At 37.7% G+C, this 16,133-nt stretch overlaps 1 protein-coding gene across 3 annotated transcripts in view; it reads left to right on the plus strand.

Moving 5' to 3' along the window:
* The first annotated feature begins 705 nt into the window (after window positions 1-705).
* LOC134665258 (synaptonemal complex protein 4) overlaps window positions 706-16,133 on the plus strand; it is a 29,780-nt gene continuing 14,352 nt past the window's right edge. For 2 of the 3 annotated variants that reach the window (XM_063522153.1, XM_063522170.1), the window contains exon 1: window positions 706-835. The gene's annotated coding sequence lies outside the window, so the exon portion shown is untranslated. Of the gene's footprint in view, window positions 882-16,133 lie in introns of all 3 variants that reach the window. The other variant, XM_063522162.1, reaches the window with a different exon arrangement.

The following is a 16,133-nucleotide window of genomic DNA, read 5'->3' on the forward strand; positions in this document are numbered from 1 at the left end:
CAACTAATAGGTAATTCTTTATTGCTCTTAATCATAGACTATTGGCTAAAACACCCTGTGAATAATTATACTTTTTGTACGAATAAGTACCTAAATACATACAATTTCTATGTACATTTTACATGGAAAATATTTCTATTGAAGTATTTTACCGCAACTTTCGATTGCTAGTTTATTAGTAGGTAATACATTACGATACAAACGAAAAGTAGGAAATTCGCAACGAGTGGCGATAATTGAAACATGACCGAAGGGAGTGTTTTAACTAAATCGACACGAGTTGCGAATTACCTTTTCGCACGTGTAACGTAAAACGTTTTATAGTACATATGGCCCTTTAAAATTTTTGACATAGGCACGTATTGTCCTTAATCCTGCCCTAGGGCGGTAAAGTAGCACCATATGTCCTGTCAAATTATTTTGGCACTAAGTTTTAAGTAGATTGCTAATGAAAAGTTATGATTAACTCACTGTCACGTTGATATTTTTAACTACGGTCGGTAGGTGAGTAACCTATGACATCCAAGAACCAATGTTATTACAACTTGATATCTGCTACAGAGTCGAGCGCGGATGTTACGAGTATCTTGAGTCATCTATAGATTAGCTTTAGACAAAGCGGTGCAGGGTCGCGACGGCGAGAAGAGTCATCAGAGTCAGCAGGACACGGCTTCAGGCACTGAAAGCGCAGGCTGACACGACGCGGCGCGCGCGGGGGGAGGCGCCGCAGCTACTCGGTGCGCCGGCGCCGTCGTCGTTCACTCGTTCGCGCGCTCTCGTCCAGCACGCACGTGTCCGCGCTTCGTCGGCTCCAGCACTTAAGCCGCAACCCCACGTGAGTGTCCCCGCTCCGCCTCCGCTCCCGCTCCCGCCACCGCTCGGTAACGTACCGCACACACACTCACCACACAGCCGCGCGGTTGCATAAGGACGCTTCCGCGTCGCCGCCCGTTATGAAACGAGATCGAAAGTGAAGCTAGCGCCACCGCGCGGACCCGCCCGCCACTTATAATTAAACGAAATAAATGGAATGCAATTGTGACGTTGCCTCACCGCGCAACCTCGGACACCGAGCCAGTTTCGACACTCGCGCTAGAAATCACTTTCGATAGCATTGAGTGCGCCGCACTGCCCCAATCATAGACATAGCACCCCTGAGCTTCAACCCCCAGAAATTTCCCCCACTCGGAACCCTACTTGAAACGTTTCCGCAAATTTCGTACTTAGTGAGATATCTATCAAGGCTGACATTTCCAATGTATAACCATAAAATCTGTAAAATCAAAGATTTATCCGGCAAAACAATAACTATAACGAACTTAACATTATAAATATGCATTTTCTTCTAGCGTTATTTTACCATTTTTTTAAAATATTGCAAACAAAATTCATGTCATGCTTGTTCCATAAAAAACACTGTACCTACTCACTGACTTGACTCAATAATCTTTAGTGGAACTGGAAACTATCTCAGTCCGATGCCGGCACTCCGCGTCTCCTGAGCCTCGAGCACGTGGAGTTACGCAACTTTTCTCTCAACCCAAACAAATTACCCAATTAAGAACCCAAACAATTAGCAATCTTTATCATCATTTACTGATAGCCCATAGCTGGAACATCAAGGAAAAGTACACGACATATAATTTTCATTTGTTTCTCTGAGATGTCCACGTGACTTCGCACCGGGTTACGGCCGTGACCCCTTCTTACCTCAGCGACCCACCCCCGACCCTTGACCTCACAGAGGTGACACGGCTCATTACAAGTAATTGGCTTGCGACCGGAAAATTTTAATTATTTCGCACGAAATCTGAGTGACACTCAATGAATTAGAAAGCTAGTTGGGATCGACGTGCGCCCGCGCAGCTAGTTACCTAACATCGACTCCTGCCCCATTCATACCGCGCGTGTGCTGTCCCCGACAATTACTCGCCGCAGGCGGGCCCACTTCATCTCCTCCCGTCATCTAATCCGCAATATCCGTAAAATAACCTGTATACCTACATAAGTTTCCCTTTTGGAACAATATCTCATTTTAATCCTTTAAATCGTACAGTTGTAGAAAGCACATGTCAAAAGTCAAAGTAAACAATAGCGGCTAACAGCTGATACCTTGCACAACGTGAGTCCCGATGACCCGGCGCGCGCGCATTCCGCGCCGCTTATGGCGCAAGCGCCCTCCTTCCGACTCGTTTCCGTTCCTTCATTAATCAGTGCCATAGGACAGACAAGAGACACTTGTTTGATTTCTGCCCTTTTAACTCACACCCAGTGTTCTAATGCAATTTCCAAGTTAAAATTGAATAAGCTTTAACAATAACGTCAGCGGGGAAAAAAATTACACTTTTTATAGGGTCACGTGGGGTAAACATCTTCTTCTTCAGTCGGTCCCTCAATACTGAGGATCGTGACATCATATCCTTCTGTTGAAGACCAGGTTCCTCCATAGGGTTCTATTCCCCGCCATGCGCATGGCCTCGTGCAGTTTTAATTGCATAGGTGCCGTAATTTGAGCACACCATCTAGCAAACATAAGACCCGGGTAAAAATAAGACTAAGTTTTTAACACTATATTTTCGAAATCCATTTACAAAGAAGCCTTGAGTGTAGACTTATTTTTAAATGGAAAACTTCGCCGTATTTACCCCGCCTATAACTTGAGAACCAAGTATCCGTAGACCACTCTACGGATACTTGATACTTATGACATTTCTGTAAGAGTTAGGGCGGCCTTCGTGGGTTTAAAAAAGCCATTTCCTAAGCGTCGACTCCATGAATACTAATAAGTTGCACCATACGCCCTGTGACCTGACGTTTTATTGCGAAGAAATGATAAGACACAAGACACAAAGTCGTGTGGAATATTTTAGCGAAATATAGTGACACCACAGACTATTTGTTTATTAACACTTTGTTATATCTTTATTTTATTTTTTCGCTACTAGGTACTGAGTTGTCGATAGTGTCGATGTCGATACACTAAGTAATTCACTATACTCATTGTAAACACTTTCATTGGAAATGCAGGAAAATTTTAAAAATTAGCTTATGAGTTTAGAGTAGAAGTAGGTAGGTATGTAAGTATGGAAACGATGACGTGACTTTTCCTAACACCCCGAAAAATTTCTAGTTTTCGATTAGCGTGTGTTGATAAATATGATTTGTCATGGTCTGTTTACCCGGCAATTAGCATAGGATAAGTATACATTCAGCACCTGTTTGCGTCATTAGCACGTCTTCGTCTGTTTAACTAGATTAACGCGTATCTTGGGAGCTATGACAATATAACGTCACTATGATATACCTAACAATTTGCTAGGTAGATACGTAAATATTATGCGTGTACCCTACACACGACGACAGATTGCTTGGGGGTTATGCACAAAAACGGAGTGACTTAAATACATAAGCTATGGTTTTTAACTCCCTAGAAGTGTCACATAAAAATTAGCATCAACGTACCTATTTCAAAACAGTATCAACAAAGTGCAAAAAGGTCAAGCAGCCTCGTCACGAACACTTAGCCTATTAAAGTAAACTAGAGGATAGTAAATACTTGACCAATTGCGCAGCCACGTGTGGGATCAAATGCAAGGACGTCTCAGTAGATCTATCTAGTACCTACTATGGGTTTGCTTTTTTACGGTTTATTTCCATAATGCAGGTGCATATTAATATGACATCTAGGGTATCCAAAGGTTAAACTATGAGTATGTCTAAAGGATTAATGGAATACGTGTGTTTAAAAAATCAAATTAAGATGTGAAGATACCGTTGATCATAAACAAACGGCACAACAAACAAATTCGACTCGGTCGTAACGTGCGCCCCAGGCAGACGGCCGACACGCGTGCAGCGGTTTGTTAGTTCCGCGCTCCAATTCCACACACTAACGAGACCGACACAACCCAACACTTGCAAATTTATCGCCAATATCAACACCAATTCCACACAATACCCAATAAACAGGTAAACCCCAGCTGACTCGCCCGTCTGAATCGGACTCGAATGTTACGTAACTTATTGCACGAGGTGTGAGCACCAGTCATTGTATTGATTTGGACAAACTAATAATAAATTTGATTTACTGACAACAGTCTTTAATAGGTAGATACCTTAATCGATAAAGAATTTCGAAACCAGCTTTTTATGCGTCCCAGTAACATATAATAGCGTTAAGTTCGTTCGTTGTTCGTGAGAGTATTGTTTATTTTTTTCTCTACATAATATAATAACTATAATAACAGCAAATGTTAAAGTTGACAAAATATAAAGTGAGCCGACCTTATTCAAACTTGTTCGAGTTCGGCTCACTTTATGTATATTTCGTCAACCTTAATATCATGTGGATTAATATTTGCTTTAAATATTCACATTTCCTTACAACGTAGTGGACGAACTGAGGAATCCTTGGACAACGTGCGGTTTGATACTGGTGTGCCGAATATAAAGTCGCGGATTATACTAATAGTGCTAATGCTAATAATAAACTTGCCACAGTGACTGAATTCTAATGTCAATAAAATTGCCATAAATCTTTTAATTCTGTCTGTTTCTGACCCTTACTTAATTTTCGTCACCTATGTCAATATAATTTAAGAGGAAACATAAATCACGTTTAGAAATTGCTTTTAAGGGGCCCATAGATTACTAATTCGCCGGACGATATCAGCCAGTCAGATGTTCGGTTTTGCGTTTAACTGACAGGCCGATATCGTCCGGCGGACTGGTAATCAGTGGAGCCCTTTAGGAAATGACACTAGATAATTTAAAGGTAAATGAATCAACTTGAAGAGAAGTTACAGATTAATATAATCAATATGTATGGGGTGCAAATTACAATACATTTCTCGACTCTTCTCTTTCCGCACAGACTCTAGAACTATTGCCAAATAAGCTTCCTATAAAGAAGCTTCGTGAGCTAACCGCGAGGCGATGTCACATGTCAGTATGTCAGTATTGTCAGTTGAGTTTGCGGCCACGACCCCGGGTCACCAATGATTACATGATACTCATCTTCCATATACATTGTAAAGCCAGTAATTTGTCCACGCGTAATTTACAATTTACAACATAATACTTAAACTAACCACCAGCGCAACTGAGAAGACTCATTACCGCCATGAAGCCTAATATGTGAAGGGTCATACGCACCTAATGACCACACTTACATAATTAAGTATTAACGCTTAACAAAAATGAGAGGGTATTAGATGTTTTATTACAAAGAACTCCTATGCAAGCATATGAGAATGAATGAAATTATTTATGCAGCCGACAGCCTTCTTTGTGATGATGAATAAAAGTGGTGACGCCCGCCCTAATGTAATGATAATGAGATGTGACGAGTGCCGCGAGCCTCCAGCGAGATACCATACAATCTTTACTAGCGCCGCCACGTGGCGTGCACCGGTGTGGGTCCGAGCCCGTGTGGTCATAACACACGCGCACGAGCGTCGTGGCCTTGATCTTGTAGCGGCGCATCTCACATCGTTGCGTTCCACCGCGCAGGTCGGTACGAAACGTCATTAAGTATGACAGATAGATGCTCAATTAGGTCAATCAACTTTTTCTTTTCACTGGTTCCAATTTCATGTTTCTCCTAGACCAAGTACTGAAAGCATGATTTTATATATACGATTTGATTTCACCAAGTATGCATATTTGTGACAGTCATATAATACACACTGTCACATTTTTTTACATACATTCCTGTTCTCTTTTGTGAATGACTGAACTACAATTAAAAAAAACTTCTTTAAATGCCTTCTTTTTTTGCATTGGTACCTCCACCAAAGGCACCTACTGACAAAAATCACGTTTCTAGTTATGTCTCCTACTATCTACATATTTAACTATTTTAGTTCAGGATCATGAAATACACTGTATGGATATGATGGTCATTCTTGTCTACGTGACAGCGTGATAAAACGGTGTCCGTCACTTTTTAACCCACGGTGTTTTATGTGACAGTTGTTTTATCACGTGGATTAAGATGGATAAAACCATCCATAATACGCCGGCTGCAGATAAGTTATATAGACACGTGAACGGAACCTTTCAAGTTTATTCCTCACGAGTCCCACAACCCAATTTTCAGTCTGAAACTGTATCATTTCTTCAGTGATTGTGAAGTGTATGCATCTGATTGTCATACCTACTTATATCATAAAGCGAGCGGAGCTCGTCATCTATAAAATTGTGCGGTGGCGCGTCATGTATTCAATATTAACCAAATGTAGTACTTTGTATCTAATTTAGTCACGTAGTACCTATTAATACTCTGCTTTAATACCTATAAGATATAAAAACTTATCGTTTCGACCCTGACATCGCTGACCTATCACTTGGATCATAATATCAATAAAAAATAGAATCTAAAATGTTTAGTCTAGTTAACAATTGCAGTTGTGAGTAGGTACCTACCTAATTATTAAAACTGCATAGCGAAATAAAAACCAGCTACACTGTACACTTTAACATTTTGTAATCACTGTCACGCGGACAGCTTGTGTAGCGACTATAAAATCAAACAGCTCAATCCAAGTGTGCATGGCTGATGTTGTCGAGCAGTGAGTGCTAAATGGTGTTACGTAAGCCTGTGCAAACTGTTCCGAGATAGGTACATGACACTCGCTCACGTTTCTCTAGCTGAGTCAAAAAAATAGCGTTCTTTATTGTTCTAAAAATTTCATCATTTATTGATTTTTTATTGACAGGAACCAACATAAACATTGAAATGAATAGGTACGTCTTACGATTAAACATTGACACATCAAAGTATTGATATCTGAAACAGTCACGGAAGTTTAATTAAATTGTAAAAATGGTTGCACAAATTGATCACGATCGCGATTGTTGGAAAAGGTTTCCGTGAAGGTTGCCGGCCGTGTTGGTTTGCGAAGGTTTAGCGGCACAGGAAACGCGGCCAAATATGGAGGCGCTGGCTGCGGGCTTGAACCCTGGACCCTCCGCGGTCACATTGCGTCAGTTCCATGCATTGCGTCACGTACTCATCGCTTTCCACGATGTCATTGCTTCACTGCGGCGCATTAATTTATACACTGCCGTCAATCGCAAAGAATTATTTGAGAATACATATGTAATTGAATACTGACACCTTTTGTTATCTAACCTCTATTTCAAAACAGCTAAAAGTTCACATCTGAATATATAAGCGTTTCGAATGAAACTTTTGTGAGATCTGAGGCTGGCTATGAAAGTTGTTGAAATCGATATCTTCATATCGTACAATTAACCTTATTATGTGCTTTAAGTAAGGCGTAAATAAATCACACGTCGCGCCAAAAGGCCCTCAACCCTGCCTTGCTCTTTACGCTTCCTGTGTTCCGAATTTCCTGTAAATTAATTTCTGCATACGGTATATACATACATAAAATGCAACTTATATGTCAGCGGTCGTCGCCCCCGCCTCCAGGTGAGGTGGCGTCATATCTCCGCATGCGGTTTTATTCTCCATAATTACATCTTGCAAAACGTCATTGAAAAGTAACAGGGTCCATCAGTGTCATTATGAAAATGCAGTTCTTGCAGTAACGCGAGCAATGCATATAAATTAGAAAATCATGTAATGAGAGCAATTGTGGTTAAAATGTTTAACATATTTTTTTAAGAACCAACACTAAATCATCTGTGTGGTCGTTCAATGGAAACGCTTTTAGTACATCAAAAATGAAAGGCTGTCATGCACGTTAAGTTACCAGGATAGATATTAATATACCATCTAATAAAGTTAAAGGGCCATCAAAATATTGTTCCTTCATTTCCATAGCCAGTTTCGCCGCAACTTGTTCTTTACAACACGATAAGTTAAAGAAATCTCGCAAAACCACGAACTTTGCCTCCAAATATCATGACACGCATTAATTAAATTTCGATACAAAAAGCGCAATAAATGCAAATCTGTGTCGAATGGCGACCCACGGTGTGGCGCAAGAGCAGAGTCAAGGGCACCGCGGCGGCGGTCGGGGGACAGCAATTCAACGACGTTAATTGGCTTTACTGTCTTTACTCATTAGCAATCATCGATACTATTTTCCATTTCTCCTGGTCTACCATTTTGACATTTAGGAAGGGAAGGAAGATATTAAATATTTAATATAAATATTTAATATATTTAACCTACAACTAAAATTGCAATAAGTTATTAACCGAAATAATATACATATTATGCAATCTGAAAAAAAAAATCACGATTTAAGTGTAAAAATTATTTTAAAAACTAGTTATTTTTTATATATTAGGTAGGTAGTAGATATCATGTTAAAAATGCAGTTATTCGTGCAGAAAGCAGATTCTGGTATAGATAGAACGTGCACAAATAAATCATTTTCGACACCATCAAGCGTATCATAAAGTCCATCGATACGCCTCGCCGAACGTACATTTAAAATTGAGTCCCCAGACAACCATTAGACAGTTCGTAAAGTCAGAACTATAATCTAGAGGCATTGATCTGCTAGCGGTGAGATAACGTTATCACTTGCCGCGCGATCAGCTGCGCACTTTCGCCGCGCTGGAGCGAAACGCCGCTATGTCTAATGAGGCGCGCAAGAGCAGGACGCACCAATGACGCAACGCGGCATACATAGCGTCACGTAATCTTTGTTTTTGATTTGTTTGCATCCGTGTTTGTGGGTCAGCGCATTGGTCAGTCTATGGGAACTTTACAAGCTTAGCTTTAAATGTCACCTACCAACGTTTTATAACGTAAACTTATTAATAGGCACTGACATAAACGGGCTTATACATGTTACAAAGTTTGCCATATCGGAAGAGAATTATATAATGTTAAATAACAAATGTCAGAGTACCACGCAATGTTCTCAGTAATTTGATTGAATTAAATCAGCTGTCGCTGGCTGAAGCCAAATTGACTTCGAGGCAAAATATTTAAAACCGAATTATATTTCCTTATTTCATAATTTACTGCTGCAATTAATTATCAGAACTGAACTATTAAATCGCGTCTTATGCCAAATATATCATTAATAACAAAAATATTTCCAATAAAAAAAATAAACGTACGTAAGGTAGTGAGTGCTAGACATGCTAATGCCCAATGGATGACACCCTGCTGTCACCTCTATTCTATTGACTATGACTTAAGTTTCAAGATTAGATACATGTAGGTACTCAAGGTAGGTACTGGGAGCGCGTCGAGCACCAGTACCACCACCTTCATTATAAAAGAACCAACGTAAGAAAGTCGTACATCGCAATAAATTCCGAATATTCTTGGATTATTTCTCATCATTGACTACTTATACTCGTAGCTACAGCTAAATTATTTACTAACTTCCGTATTCGAACTTCAAGATATTCACAAGAGACGACACGTACAAGATCCTTTCTAGATACGTTATAGTTAAGATATCAACTAGTTCTCTTTTGCAGCGCAATTCGGGCAACCAATATCACTTTTACGTTAGATAGAGTAAAGATATCTATTAGATGTGAATTGGATCTCTAAGTCATATCCTGGGGAAATCGTTAAAGAGTATCTCCAGAACCGCGCAAATGTCAAATTTGACAGGTTAGATCTTAAACATATCGTTATCGTATCTTGGTGATGTCTAAAAGATATCTAATAGATGTCTATTTCAAAATCCGAATCGGGCCCTTAATTTCTTCAGAGAGCGCGAGCGTGCGGACTGCACAATCAATACGTTGTCGAAATAATTTTAACACGTCAGACGTACAATCGAAAATAAGGCCCTAAGAGCTTCGGAAAACTATATACATGCGTTGCATAATTAATACAAGTTTGAATACACTCGTAAATAAACAATGTTTACGACTCATATCCGACCCGTTTTAAATAGTAAGAGGTTATTACCGGCTTAGACAAGCTACTTTCAAAAACATGTAAAAGACTTCGGATCGTGCGCAGCCTTCGCCGCTCAAACTCAATCGTTACTTAATTACAAACCTCTAAGGAGGTTCAATGTGATTTATTTGAAATTAAATTAAGGCTTTTTGGAGACTGATTAATCTACCTACTTACCTAAATAATGTTTTTTTTTTTGTCAAAGTGGGTCAAATTTTACTTCCAAGATTCGACTCACTCTAACAAAATAACATAAACAGGTACATACTAACAGGGCAAATTAAATAAAAGCTTGTAAACAGCTTCTATCATTCTATCATGTTTTATATAAAGTAAGTAAATTAACTAATACCCAACTGCAAACAACAAGCCAGTCACGCGATTGTTACTCAATTATGCGCAAGAGCAATAAAACTCGTGGGCTATCGGGGTATATTTAAATATTAGACAATAGGTTAAAAATTACTTTAATAACTTTTGTAGATAAGTCAAAGCCATAAAATAGGTAGGTACAGCCTCATTGAGAAGTTTTACGACGTGGTTTCGTTCAGCTAGTTAAATGTCAGTCATATTCATATCGGATTTCATAGCGACTCTTGCTGTAGTTGTAGGTAGTGAGTATGTTTATTCTAACTATAGTTCGTTTTTTTAGCATTACATAAAGATCACAGAATAACTAATAGAAAAGATTACGCGATCTTGACGTGTCTTGTGTTTAATTGAAAATCTTTTTTTTTATCAGTAACTATTACTTATGAAAGCAAAATAATGTTAAAATCGTATATGATTCATAATTATTACATATTGCCCGTGACTTATTTTCAAAAAATGTTTCACATAAAAAGACACTTCAAGATTGTTTACCTTTTTCTCTAATGCTAAAAAAACGAACTATAACAGCATAAAAAAACACCTTTAGTTGAAAATATAACCTCCGTAACTGTTTTCTTATTCCTAACTTACTAAATAACTCACATATAATGAATAATAGAAAATTACTTACGCTACAATTAGAAGATTATTAATTTCTATGTAATTAAATTTGATAAAATATTGTAAAAAAGTAAGTGACCTCACTCGTCATATTATACATTAATGTGTTCTTAATAAGTAATTGACATTGACCTACATTGGTTCAGCTGTTTTTATGCAGTAACCAGACAGTGTTAAGATTTTTTATTTTTTTTTAATCTTTAGACATCTCTCTCGCGCCAATATATGAGTACGAACGAGATGCAGTTAGATCACTATCAAATCCATATCACATTATTGAATGCCTTATACGCTTCCAGTCTCTAACCTTGCATCGAACAGTATTTAGTAGTTTGTTATGTAAGTAACATGTAATTGTAGTAGTTAAATATAAAACGAACGGACGAGATATTTCATACGAGCATAGCGCAATTTATTTTATCCTCGAATCGTGATCGAGCTATTCTGTAAACTACATCGAATTTAGTTGTGGTGATGGGTTAAAATTCAAGTTGCATAAAATGAAAATATAATTGTTTTCATCGTATTTTCTCGGAAACGTTCATATTTGTCATGCAAATTCAGTAAATGTCAGTACTTTTTGTACCGAGACTGACTGTAATAGCAAGACTCGTTCGCAAGTTTCCGTGAAAACAAGATGGAAAATAATTATGCACTAAATCTGTATATTTATTTGTTAGAATATTATAACAAGAGAAGAGTTATTAGACGTCGTAGCCGCAAGCTACGCACGCGCTACGAGATCGCTACGCGTTTTTTCAAGTCGATACAAGTAACATCAACGCGTGTTTCAATTCATGTCGAATCATTAAAATTTCGTATGATTTTATAAAGTAAACTTTGTTTTCATTAAGTAGGTGTGCACTGTGCATGCAAGAATAGCAAGGTTAGCATTTGACTTATGCATTTCAGTTTAGTGTATCACATGTGCTTAAAATTCAAATCACAGGCAGTAATTAGAATGGTCGGAATTGGTGCAGTTTTTGCCTTTTCCGCCAACAATGCGATTGCCACAACGATTGCGCGTGTGAGCACAGCGTGGTTCAACACTGCTATGAGTAATGTTCCACTATCTCTATTGTATTGACATGTTACACTTTTTTCCCTGTGATCGCGATCATTTTCATTTGGCTATTAATTGGATGTTTAAGTAAAACTGACGAGTTGTGTCTGTAACCCCAATTAAGCATTTTCCACTCTTCGTCCTTCTGACAACATTCTATGAAGTACAAGATTTTATAGAGTTTCGTTAAACTTATATCGACCGGGAAATGAACCGTGATTACTTTTTCGTCGATATGTCTAATGAAATTAACCATGAATCATTCAAAACTGTTATTGTTTATAGAGTTTGCCAAAAGATATATTTCGTGTTTTTAAAAAAGCAGTCTTATAAAAGTTACAAAGTTTGCATAAAAACTCTCGCAATTTTTATTGGTCGTGCGCGACCTTCTCTTCGATTATGGGAGTGTAATTAACCATAAATAGTACATTAAAGAACGTTGTTAAAATAATTCGGGCTCCTGCCCTCGACCTTCGTCGTGAGAGTGAAATGGAGCGCGTAATCGCAGCAATTAGCGCACTAGACCAACGCGACCTCAGACTAATGCTTCTGCGACTTCGAATGACCTACCTTACTTAAACTTGAACTTATTTGGTTTTGTATAGTCTAAGTCTGCCTTACATCTGGCTGATTGATAGGCCAGTTTGAGATCAGTAGATATACAGGGTCATTTTTGGACCGTTAGCCATATTGTGCGAGGTGATTAGGTAGGACATACTGAACAACTTTTTCTATGGGACCAACACCGAAATTACAAAAAAATTTTTGGCCATTTCATACATTTTGGTCGAGTGGATGTCGACGTTTTCTATGGGAAGGCCAAAATTTTTTTGGGATTTCGGGATACTTAATCACCTCGCACAATATGGCTAACGGTCCAAAAATGACCCAAGTGATTTGACAAGTTTACAGATGCTGTTTAGCAAAAATGTGTCAACACATAATTTTTTCAATAAAATATCTTTAAGCGTAATTTTTTTGAGTTGACATCATATGCAAAATGGATGTGGGTTGACACATTATTGCGTATCAGCATCCAGTTATGTAATTTTTCAAAGAGATGATCATGATAATCTTGCAATATTCTAATAAATATGTACCTACGCAGTAACATTTAAGCTAGTTTTAATCTAGCATATATGCATATAGTTAGGACTACTCTTCGTAATTTCATCTTTAGGTATTTTCTTTTTTGTAAAAATGCGTGTATATATTATATTTTAAAGCATCGATGAATATTTAATCACTAATATGACTGACCTCGTCGATTTTGTATACGACAACAAAACCACGGAAGTTAAAGTTTTATTATTAATTTGACACATTAATTGAACTTTAAGTCATTTCAAGACTTATCACGGAAATGTACCCGTATTATTTATTTTTATTACATCCACGATTTTGTCGGTACAAAGTTTCTTTTGAAATCATTTTTTTTAAAGTAATTTAAAGTGTGTAATGTAAACTCACAGCCAAAGTCAAACTACTTTTACCGGGCTGTGTCCTTGCGCACACCTACTCAAACTACGGCGGGGCAACTTTTTGATACAGAGTAGGTATTTGACCTAATAGGTAAGCGAGATATTACAGTAACAATTAAGAAACCTTTGACACACGTGGCGTAGCGAAAAATTCCATTAACATAAAGAACTCGAAAGGATCGAAGTTTTTCGCAATTTACGTATACATACTTACGTATTTAAATTATTCATATTATATAAATAATATTAAAATTCATATTACTTAATAACCATATTTCGTTAGACTTATAGCCGCTCCTATCTTATACACTTGTCTGTTAACTATGCAGAAAATATGCTTGCGACACTACTTGGATTATCCTAGGTGGATAGGACCGTCGGTATAAACAGTCGATTCTACTAGTTTAACTGGATATTTACCAAGAGATCAACCTATTTACTTGCTTCACAAATTAAGCACACGCTTAATAGATAACCCTACACACCCTACATTACCTAGAGAAGACAAACATTATAGGCCCTTGCCTGAACCAGTCCCTGTAACATTTACCTCTGACCTGCGCTTTCGCCGAAGGCTGCACTCGCAAGGCTCAGCTAATTGCGCAACGCGTCCGGGGGCCACACTACTGTTACGTGTACGATGCGCCTTTCTAACCGCGCTTCCTGACAGCCATACGTTCTACTTCACTTTACCCTAAATTCCCTTCTTTGACCCTTACCCTTATACCTACATCAACAACATGAAACATGCACGTATTGCTTCTGTACTTAAATTATTTAAAGATTAAAATAAGGTCAGTTTTAAATCACGACACGGCTATATCATAATTTTATTTCGCAATGCATTCTCTGAGGCTTCCGCGGAATGTAATTGCGAGAGTGTTTAAGTACTTAAAGAGTTGATGGATAATTATAGCGAGGACAATGGGCCGCGCAGGCGAAGACAGGCGCGTTACGACTCGCTAAAATGACCAAACAACTATTTAATAACGCAGATGACATGTTAGCTGTCTTTTGTTTTGTCGTTTTGTCAAATATAAAGTAAGTACCTACTTAAAACGTGTAAATATAATGACTCAATTAAAGCATTCATTAATATTAACATCATGATTGGTCGATATCCACCTTGCTAAAGATTCTGTAATCATTTTATCATCTCCGTTCGATATTGCATATATCTCCATAATTATGAAACGCGAATAAGAGTGTGGCACGTATGACATAATGCACCGATCACCGCGGTTCGCGGATATTGGACCCGGTCATTAAAGCCTTCAGTTGCCGGGTATTTTCCTCTGACTCAGTCCAGTGAAAGGACACCTTGCGACACTGTCCCGCCCTGTCCCCACTCCCGACTTGTCTCGTCACAGCTCTATGGTTTATGTGACTAATTACCTGTCGAAGGTCCCTTTTGCGCAATTAAGGTCTCAAGTTCGGCGAATCGTTTTGTTTAAACTTCATTAAGACCGTTGAATGTGCAAATCGCTACACACTATATAAAGTCGTTTCTTGTCGAAAAACAAGTCTACATAGTTTAATTCAATGCTAAATACGAGTATATAGACGTTCTTTTGTTAAAAAATATGTTTTATTGTTTCCGTTATGATTAAAAATCCCGTTAAGAGTATCCGCTATTCGTATTAATAAGTATACTTGTTACATAAATAATTAATGCAAATTTTTGGCTACCAGCACTGTACTGTACTGCCTGAATTACCTACGTTTAGTCTGTTGCTCAACACTGCAATTCTGCAGTCTACCGCGATAATCAATCACTCAATTGCACATTGCTTTAAAAGTGTCAAGTGTGAAATTCCGTTAGTGCATCTTGATACAGTCGGTATAAATGCGACTTAAACGTAAATTTCTCGAGAATTCATGACACATTTAAACTTATAGCTAACAGTTACCAATGTATATGTGTTTGAGTATACAATATACTATTCAATCAGACCAATGATTGTAAATATATTTTTGTCAAGAGATTATAATAACTTATGATTGAATACTCATAAATTAAGTTTACTAATAAACTTATATCTTAAACATAAATCAATATTATTTTCTTTAAGTATTTATTTATCGTTATAAGTTAGGTACGTTTTTTATAATCATTATTCTTACGAAACTACACTGCGATTATATGACATTAAAATTGTTTTATTACATGCCTCTCTAAATCTCATACTATGTATTTTATAGACTCAATGAACATAAATTAAGTTAAGTAAATAACAGTACAGGACGACCATTAGTGATATTACAAGATGAAATGTACAGAAATTAATATTCCTAACTCTTTTTAAAGAGAAAATTATGTATAGTGCGGGTAATCGTAACAAATGTACGTAATGTGCTTGCATGATAACACAAGCATTCGTTTGAAGTCCAAGAGGATGCTCGACTTAGCGCAATGCACAGGAAAGACTGCGCAAGCGTGCTATTTTATCTGTTCTGTGATTAAAGGCTTCAGAAAATGTTATGCTTTTCAAAGTACTGAAAAACGATAAATGATTCCCTTTTCAATGTTCATATGAAAAGGGCATTTATTTGTGGGATGAGCACAAATACTTGTTCCTAAGTCAAGAGTGTTTTCTATGTGTTTCAATATTTATAAATATCATTATAGCATACATACCGTTGTTTAAGTACCACAACATAAGCCTTATTGAGCTTACTGTGGGAACTAGTCAATTTGTGTGATAATGTCCTGTAATATTATTTATTTATTGATACAAAACAATAA

The sequence above is a fragment of the Cydia fagiglandana genome, chromosome 1, assembly GCF_963556715.1.
Source record: "Cydia fagiglandana chromosome 1, ilCydFagi1.1, whole genome shotgun sequence".
Classification (NCBI taxonomy): Eukaryota; Metazoa; Arthropoda; class Insecta; order Lepidoptera; family Tortricidae; genus Cydia; species Cydia fagiglandana.